The following is a 9,835-nucleotide window of genomic DNA, read 5'->3' as shown; positions in this document are numbered from 1 at the left end:
CCTGGCCTCTGCCGGGGAAGAAGAGGGGCAGAATCCGGTTCCCTCTCCCGCTCGGGCTCCGGGAAGTGCGATGGCCGCTCGGGAAGGGGGATCCCGCGCCCCCCGACGACCCCGCCCCCTTTCCCTTCCTCCTCCTCCTCCTCCTCCTTTTCCCTCCCTTTTCCTTTCTCTTAATCATCATCATCATCATAATGATCCAGCGCTTGGAACAGGGCTTGGGGCATAGGAAGCGCTTCCCAAATACCATCCTTATTATTACTATAATACACTATAATATTATAATAGTAATACATAGTATTAATACTATAATATTATAGTAATAATAACGATGGCATTTGGGAAGCGCTTCCTATGTGCCAGGCCCTGTACTAAGCGCTGGGGTGGATCCGAGCAAATGGGGTTGAATACAGTCCCTGTCCCCCGTGGGCTCGCAGTCTCCATACCCATTTTACAGAGGAGGGAACTGAAGCCCAGAGAAGAGAAGTGACAATAATAATAATAATTAATAATAATAATAATATTTCTTAAGCGCTTACTCTGTGCCATGCACTGTTCTAAGCGCTCGGGAGATGCAAGGTAATCAGGTTGTCCCACGTGGGGCTCGCAGTCTCCATCCCCATTTTACAGGGGAGGGAACTGAGGCACAGAGAAGTGAGGTGACGTATGATAATAATTATAATGATGGTATTTATTAAGCGCTTACTATGTGCCAAGCACTATTCTTAAGCGCTGGGGTGGATACAAGCTGATCAGGTTGTCCCACGTGGGGCTCGCAGTCTCCATCCCCATTTTACAGGGGAGAGAACTGAGGCACAGAGCAGTGAGGTGACGTAGTGATAATAATTATAATGATGGCATTTATTAAGCGCTTACTACGTGCCAAGCACTGTTCTTAAGCGCTGGGGTGGATACAAGCTGATCAGGTTGTCCCACGTGGGGCTCGCAGTCTCCATCCCCATTTTACGGAGGAGGGAACTGAGGCCCAGAGAAGTGAAGTGACTTGCCCGAGGTCACGCAGCAGACAGGTGGCGGGGCAGGATTAGAACCCAGGCCCGGGCTTTAGCCTGTCAGCCTACTTGTTTTGTTGTCCGTCTCCCCCCTTCTAGACTGTGAGCCCGTTGTTGGGTAGGGACTGTCTCTGTTGCCGAATAGTAGTTTCGAAGCGCTTAGTCCAGTGCTCTGCGCACAGGGAGCGCTCAATAAATAGGATTGAATGAAAGAAGTCACGCTGCTTCCAGTAGCCTTGCTTGGAGCCCCTCTCTTTTCCCTACCCCTGGTACCGACCCTGCTGGCAGGTCATCATCGTCAATGATGATACTTATTGGGTACTTACTGTGTGCGGAGCACTGTACTAAGCGCTCGGGAGAGTGCAATGCAACAGAGCAACAAAGTTGGTAGGCACATTTCCTGCCCACAACGAGCTGACAGTCTTGGGGGGTGCGGGGGGCGTCCTGCTTGGAGCCCCTCTCCTCCCCCACACCCCCGGAATTGACCCTCCTGACAGGTGTCATCAACATCAGCAATGATATTTCTTGAGCACTCACTGTGTGCCGAACACTGTACTAAGCGCCTGGGAGAGTGCAGTGCAACGGAGTTAGCAGACACGCTCCCTGCCCACAACGAGACCGTGAGGCCGTTGTTGGGTAGGGAACGTCTCTCTCTGTTGCTGGATTGTACTTCCCAAGCGCTTAGTATAGTGCCCTGCACACAGTAAGCGCTCAATAAATACGACTGAATGGATGACTGAACAAACTTACAGTCTGGAGGGGGGAGACGGAGTCAGAGATCCTGGGTTCAAATCCCGGCTCTGCCACTTGTCAGCTGTGTGACTTTGGGCAAGTCAACTTCTCTGTGCCTCAGTTACCTCATCTGTAAAATGGGGATTAACTGTGGGGCAACCTGATCACCTTGTAACCTCCCCAGCGCTTAGAACAGTGCTTTGCACATAGTAAGCGCTTCATAAATGTCATTATTATTATTATTGAAGTCCCTCTCCTCTCCCTGATCCAGGGAAAACTGGTTTTAATAATAATAATCATGGCATTTATTAAGCGCTTACTATGTGCCAAGCACTGTTCTAAGCGCTGGGGAGGTTACAAGGCGATCAGGTTGACCCACGGGGGGATCCCAGTCTTCATCCCCATTTTCCAGATGAGGGAACTGAGGCCCAGAGAAGTGAAGTGATTTGCCCGAAGTCACACAGCTGACAAGTGGCAGAGCCGGGATTAGAACCCATGACCTCTGACTCCCAAGCCCGGGCTCTTTCCGCTGAACCGGTGTCCGGGTCGACCTCAGCAGTATCTAGGCATGAAGGCTCTTAAATGCCCTGACCCCGACCCCTCGGGCTGGGCACAATCTCTTATTCATTCATTCAATCGCATTTATTGAGCGCTTACCGTGTGCAGAGCACTGTACTAAGCGCTTGGGAAGTCCAAGTCGGCCGCCGAGTTAGGCTGTGTGGGGCAGTGACCTCCCTTGAAAGTCCAAAAAATCAGTCTCGCGGCTAGAGGAGGGATTTCTTTCCCATTTTAGACTGTGAGCCCACTGTTGGGTAGGGACTGTCTCTATATGTTGCCAATTTGTACTTCCCAAGCGCTTAGTACAGTGCTCTGCACATAGTAAGCGCTCAATAAATACGATTGATGATGATTTGTGAGGCTTTTCCGCGGCTCGACTGTTGTCCTCAAAGGTACAAAAGCATCATCCTTCAGACGATGCCAAGCTTCGGTTCAGACGCTTATTCTGTGAGAACCTAACACCTGAAAATGCAGGATCAATAGCCGAGTCTGCTTTAAATTTTTACCGTTAAAATCATCACCCACCACTATTTAATCTGTTTTATTTCCTTTAATGCTGAAATCTCTTTGAATCGGGCTTGCTCTCCCTTTTCCTTGCCTCTTTTCTGTCTTCCCGGGATTTAGGCTGTCACGCCGCTGGAGAGGTCATCTGCTCCAGTCCCCTGCCTCCAAGCAGGCGAATGAACTGCCTGCCCTCCGTGATAATAATAATAATAATAATGGCATTAGTTAAGCGCTTACTATGTGCAAAGCACTGTTCTAAGCGCTGGGGGGGATACAAGGTAATCAGGTTGTCCCACATGGGGCTCACAGTCTTCATCCCCATTTGACAGATGAGGGAACTGAGGCCCAGAGAAGTGAAGTGATTCGCCCAAAGTCACCCAGCTGACAAGTGGGGGAGCTGGGATTAGAGCCCATAATAATAATGATAATGATGGTACTTGTTAAGCGCTTACTATGTGCAAAGCACTGTTCTAAGCGCTGGGGGGGATACGAGGTAATCAGGTTGTCTCACATGGGGCTCACAGTCTTCATCCCCATTTTACAGATGAGGGAACTGAGGCCCAGAGAAGTGAAGTGACTTGCCCAAAGTCACCCAGCTGACAAGTGGGGGAGCCGGGATTAGAACTCATAATAATAATAATAATGATAATGATGGTACTTGTTAAGCGCTTACTATGTGCAAAGCACTGTTCTAAGCACTGGGGGGGATACAAGGTGATCAGGTTGTCCCACATGGGGCTCACAGTCTTCATCCCCATTTTACAGATGAGGTAACTGAGGCCCAGAGAAGTGAAGTGATTTGCCCAAAGTCACCCAGCTGACAAGAGGGGGATCCGGGATAAGAACTCATAATAATAATGATAATGATGGTACTTGTTAAGTGCTTACTATGTGCAAAGCACTGTTCTAAGCACTGGGCGGATACAAGGTGATCAGGTTGTCTCACATGGGGCTCACAGTCTTCATCCCCATTTGACAGATGAGGTCACTGAGGCCCAGAGAAGTGAAGTGACTTGCCCAAAGTCACCCAGCTGACAAGTGGGGGAGCCGGGATTAGAACCCATGACCTGTGACTCCCAAGCCCGGGCTCTTTCCACTGAGCCATGCAGGTTCTCTAATGGATGATAGATGGGGGTTTCTTCTTTTCCCAGAGTCAGTCAGTCATACTTACTGAGCGCATACCATGTGCACAGCACTGTACTAAGCGCTTGGAGAGTACAGTAGAACAATATGACAGACATAGTCCCTGCCCACATTGAGCAGTCTAGAGTGGGAGACACATTCGTATCAATAAATACGAATTCTCCCCCTTAATAATAATAATAAATAATGATGGCATTTGTTAAGCACTTACTATGTGCAAAGCACTGTTCTAAGCGCTGGGGAAATACAAGGTGATCAGGTTGTCCCACGTGGGGCTCACAGTCTTAATCCCCATTTTACAGATGAGGGAACTGAGGCTCAGAGAAGTTAAGTGACGTGCCCAAGGTCACACAGCAGACATGTGGTGGAGCGGGGATTCGAACCCATGACCTCTGACTCCAAAGCCCGGGCTCTTTCCGCTGAGCCACGCTGCTTCTCCCCCTTCTAGACTGTGAGCCTGCCGTTGAGTAGGGACCGTCTCTATATGTTGCCAACTTGGACTTCCCAAGCGCTTAGTCCAGTGCTCTGCACACAGTAAGCGCTCAGTAAATACGATTGAATGAATAAATAAAATGATAGATAATAATAATAACAATAATGGTGGTATTTGTTAAGCGCTTACTATGTGCAAAGCACTGTTCTAAGCGCTGGGGGAAATACAAGGTGATCAGGTTGTCCCACATGGGGCTCACAGTCTTAATCCCCATTTTACAGATGAGGGAACTGAGGCACAGAGAAGTTAAGTGGCTTGCCCAAGGTCACACAGCTGACAAGTGGCTGAGCTGGGATAACTAAGTGCTGCGGGGCTCGGACGGGGCTGAATAAAGGGAGCAAGTCAATGCAGCACAGAAGGGAGTGGGAGAGGAGGAAAGTAGGGCTGCCTTGAATAAAAACCGACAAGCACTGTTGGGGGATGAGGATGTGGAGCAGGAGAATAATAATAATAATAGCAGTGGCATTTATTAAGCGCTTACTATGTGCAAAGCACTGTTCTAAGCGCTGGGGCATTTGCAAGGTGATCAGGTTGTCCCACGGGGGGCTCCCAGTCTTCATCCCCATTTTCCAGATGAGGGAACTGAGGCCTAGAGAAGTGACTTGCCCAAAGTCACCCAGCTGACAAGTGGCGGAGCTGGGATTTGAACCAATAATAATAATAATATTAATAATGGCATTTATTAAGCGCTTACTATGTGCAGAGCACTGTTCTAAGCGCCTGGGTGGGAGGTTACAAGGTGATCAAGTTGTCCCACGGGGGGCTCACAGTCTTAATCCCCATTTTCCAGATGAGGGAACTGAGGCCTAGAGAAGTGACTTGCCCAAAGTCACCCAGCTGACAAGTGGCGGAGCTGGGATTTGAACCAATAATAATAATAATAATAATAATGGCATTTATTAAGCGCTTACTATGTGCAGAGCACTGTTCTAAGTGCCTGGGTGGGAGGTTACAAGGTGATCAAGTTGTCCCACGGGGGGCTCACAGTCTTAATCCCCATTTTACAGATGAGGTAACTGAGGCCTAGAGAAGTGAAGTGATTTGCCCAAAGTCACCCAGCTGACAAGTGGCAGAGCCGGGATTTGAACCAATAATAATAATAATAATAATAATGATGGCATTTATTAAGCGCTTACTATGTGCAGAGCACTGTTCTAAGCGCTGGGGGGGTTACAAGGTGATCAAGTTGTCCCACAGGGGGCTCACAGTCTTAATCCCCATTTTCCAGATGAGGGAACTGAGGCCTAGAGAAGTGAAGTGACTTGCTCAAAGTCACCCAGCTGACAAGTGGCGGAGCCGGGATTTGAACCAATAATAATAATAATGGCATTTATTAAGCTCTTACTATGTGCAGAGCACTGTTCTAAGCGCTGGGGGGGGGGTGGTTACAAGGTGATCAAGTTGTCCCAAGTGAGGCTCACAGTCTTAATCCCCATTTTCCAGATGAGGGAACTGAGGCTCAGAGAAGTTAAGTGACTTGCCCAAGGTCACACAGCAGACATGCGGCGGAGTCGGGATTCGAACCAATGACCTCTGACTCCAAAGCCCGGGCTCTTTCCACTGAGCCACGCTGCTTAAGGGGAGAGGGAGCTAAACTCTGGTTTGGAGAAGCCCCCCTACCATCTCCCACTGCCCCTCGCCCACCAAAGGAAGGCGGAAGGTGGCCGAGGGACATTCATTCAATCGTATTTAATGAGCGCTTACTGTGTGCAGAGCACTGTACTAAGCGCTTGGGAAGCACAAGTTGGCAACACAGAGAGACGGTCCCTGCCCAACAGCGGGCTCACAGTCTAGAAGGGGGAGACAGACAACAAAGTAAAACATATGAACGAAATAAAATAAACAGAATAGTAAATTGGAATAGAATAGAGTTCATTCATTCAATCGTATTTATTGAGCGCTTACTGTGTGCGGAGCACTGGACTAAGCGCTTGGGAAGTCCAAGTCGGCAACATCTAGAGACGGTGCCTACCCAGCAGCAGGCTCACAGTCTAGAAGGGGGAGACAGAGAACAAAACAAAACATATTAACAAAATAAAATAAATAGAAGAAATAGGTACAAATAGAATAAATAAATAGAGCAATAAATTCGTACAAACATATATACATATATACAGGTGCTGTGGGGAGGGGAAGGAGGTAAGCGGGAAAATAATCAGAGTTCTCTCCCTGACTTTTGGAGGGGGAAATCAAATCCACGAGGGTTTGCCTGCTGGAAGAAAATAAAGAATTTTTAACCGCACCCATCTGAGACTCTGGCCCCTGGAAAGGCTGAGAGGTGGGCTCTAAAGACCCCTCCCTCTGTCAGTCAATCCTATTAATAATAATAATAATCATCATCATCATCATCAATCGCATTTATTGAGCGCTTACTATGTGCAGAGCACTGTACTAAGCGCTTGGGAAGTACAAATTGGCAACATCTAGAGACAGTCCCTACCCAACAGTGGGCTCACAGTCTAAAAGGGGGAGACAGAGAACAAAACCAAACATACTAACAAAATAAAATAAATAGAATAGATATGTACCCGTAGAATAAATTGAGTAATAAATATGTACAAACATATATACATATTAGTATTATTAATAATAATAATAATAGTCTTCTAGACTGTGAACCCACTTTTGGGTAGGGACCGTCCCTATATGTTGCCAACTTGCACCTCCCAAGCGCTTAGTACAGTGCTCTGCACACAGTAAGCGCTCAACAAATACGATTGATTGATTATCATCATCATCACCATCAATCGTATTTATTGAGCGCTTACTATGTGCAGAGCACCGTACTAAGCGCTTGGGAAGTACAAATTGGCAACATCTAGAGACAGTCCCTACCCAACAGTGGGCTCACAGTCTAAAAGGGGGAGACAGAGAACAAAACCAAACAGACTAACAAAATAAAATAAATAGAATAGATATGTACACGTAGAATAAATAAATAAATAAATAGAGTAATAAATATGTACAAACATATATACATATTATTAATAATAATAATAGTCTTCTAGACTGTGAACCCACTGTTGGGTAGGGACCGTCCTTATATGTTGCCAACTTGTACCTCCCAAGCGCTTAGTCCAGTGCTCTGCACACAGTAAGCGCTCAACAAATACGATTGATTGATCATCATCATCATCGTCAATCGTATTTATTGAGCGCTTACTATGTGCAGAGCACCGTACTAAGCGCTTGGGAAGTCCAAATTGGCAACATCTAGAGACGGCCCCTACCCAACAGTGGGCTCACAGTCTAAAAGGGGGAGACAGAGAACAAAACCAAACATACTTACAAAATAGAATAGATATGTGCACGTAGAATAAATAGAGTAATAAATATGTACAAACATATATACATATTATTATTATTAATAATAATAATAGTCTTCTAGACTGTGAACCCACTGTTGGGTAGGGACCGTCCCTATATGTTGCCAGCTTGTACCTCCCAAGCGCTTAGTACAGTGCTCCGCACACAGTAAGCGCTCAACAAATACGATTGATTGATTAATGATGGTGGTATCTGCTAAGCAGTTACTATGCGCCAGGGACTGTACTAAGCGCTGGAGTGGGTACAAGCAAATGAAGCTGCACACAGTCCCGTTCCCTTCTGGGGTCTCCTGCCCCGCCAGCTTTCTTCCCCCCGACCTTGGCTTAAGACTTTCAGCCCCCAAAGTGATGTCAACCGTCCCCCGGACCAAACCGCGTGCCCCACCCGGGGTCGGGCCGAGGGAGGAGACCCCCGGCTAGATGCCCGGGGGGAGTTCTGGGGTCCGGGAGAGGCCCGGTGTGAGTCGGACTCGAAAATATTTCAGTCCCGGGCCCGGCTCCCAGTCAAGTGGTAACCGCCGGGCCTCTCGGGGAGGCCCGCTGGGGCGTTGTCGTAGCAATATGAGACCATCGGACCGTGAGATAATAATAATAATAATGTCATTTATTAAGTGCTTACTACGTGCAAAGAGATAAACGCTCCTCCGTCTCAATCAATCGATCAATCGATCAATTTATTGAGCCCTTACTGGGTGCAGAGCACTGGACTAAGCTCTTGGGAAGTCCAAGTTGGCAACATCTAGAGACGGTCCCGACCCAACAGTGGGCTCACAGTCTAGAAGGGGGAGACAGAGAACAAAACCAAACATATTAACAAAATAAAATAAATAGAATAGATATGTACGAGTAAAATAAATAGAGTAATAAATATGTACAAACACATATACATATATACAGGCGCTGTGGGGAAGGGAAGGAGGTAAGATGAGGGGGATGGAGAGGGGGGCGAGGGGGAGAGGAAGGAAGGGGCTCAGTCTGGGAAGGCCTCATCATCATCATCAATCGTATTTATTGAGCGCTTACTGTGTGCAGAGCACTGGACTAAGCGCTTGGGAAGTCCAAGTTTGCAACGTCTAGAGACAGTCCCTACCCAACAGTGGGCTCACAGTCTAAAAGGGGGAGGCAGAGAACAAAACCAAACGTACTAACAAAATAAAATAAATAGAATAGATATGTACGAGTAAAATAAATAGATAAATAAATAGAGTAATAAATCTGTACAAACATATATCCATCTATACAGGTGCTGTGGGGAAGGGAAGGAGGTAAGATGAGGGGGATGGAGAGGGGGATGAGGGGGAGAGGAAGGAAGGGGCTCAGTGTGGGAAGGCCTCCTGGAGGAGGTGAGCTCTCAGTAGGGCCTTGAAGGGAGGAAGAGAGCGAGCTTGGCGGATGAGCAGAGGGATTGGGGGCATTCCAGGCCCGGGGGAGGACGTGGGCCGGGGGTCGATGGCAGGACAGGCGAGGACGAGGTACGGTGAGGAGATCAGCGGCGGAGGAGCGGAGGGTGCGGGCTGGGCTGGAGAAGGACAGAAGGGAGGTGAGGTAGGAGGGGGCGAGGGGATGGATAGATGGACGGCCTTGAAGTCCAGGGTGAGGAGTTTCTGCCTGATGCGCAGATTGATTGGTAGCCACTGGAGAGTTTTGAGGAGAGGAGTAATATGCCCAGAGCGTTTCTGGACAAAGATAATCCGGGCAGCAGCATGAAGTATGGATTGAAGTGGAGAGAGACACGAGGATGAGAGATCAGAGAGAAGGCTGATGCAGTAGTCCAGACGGGATAGGATGAGAGCTTGAACGAGCAGGGTAGCAGTATGGATGGAGAGGAAAGGGCGGATCTTGGCAATCTTGGGAGGTACAAGTTGGCAACATATAGAGACGGTCCCTACCCAAGAACGGGCTCACAGTCCAGAGAGAGCGGGAACGCAGCCCTCCACTACCACAAATCATGTAGTCGAGTCTCCCGCATTTGGGGAAATCACAGGGGTCAGCACGGCCCGAGTGCAATGGCTGAGCCTCGCCCTGGGAAAACCACCTACGTGATCGTGGTGTCTCCCCTGCCAGGTAGTAAT

At 48.2% G+C, this 9,835-nt stretch overlaps 1 non-coding gene across 1 annotated transcript; it reads right to left on the bottom strand.

Annotated features, from left to right (window-relative positions):
• Nucleotides 1-9,671: 9,671 nt before the first annotated feature.
• LOC119938924 lies at nucleotides 9,672-9,835 on the bottom strand. Its single transcript, XR_005454610.1, has one exon. It is a non-coding gene; the product is annotated as a U1 spliceosomal RNA (small nuclear RNA).

The sequence above is a fragment of the Tachyglossus aculeatus genome, chromosome 16, assembly GCF_015852505.1.
Source record: "Tachyglossus aculeatus isolate mTacAcu1 chromosome 16, mTacAcu1.pri, whole genome shotgun sequence".
NCBI classification, from domain to species: domain Eukaryota; kingdom Metazoa; phylum Chordata; class Mammalia; order Monotremata; family Tachyglossidae; genus Tachyglossus; species Tachyglossus aculeatus.
Note: the sequence above shows the minus strand (reverse complement) of the source record. Positions and strands in the feature narration are given on the sequence as shown.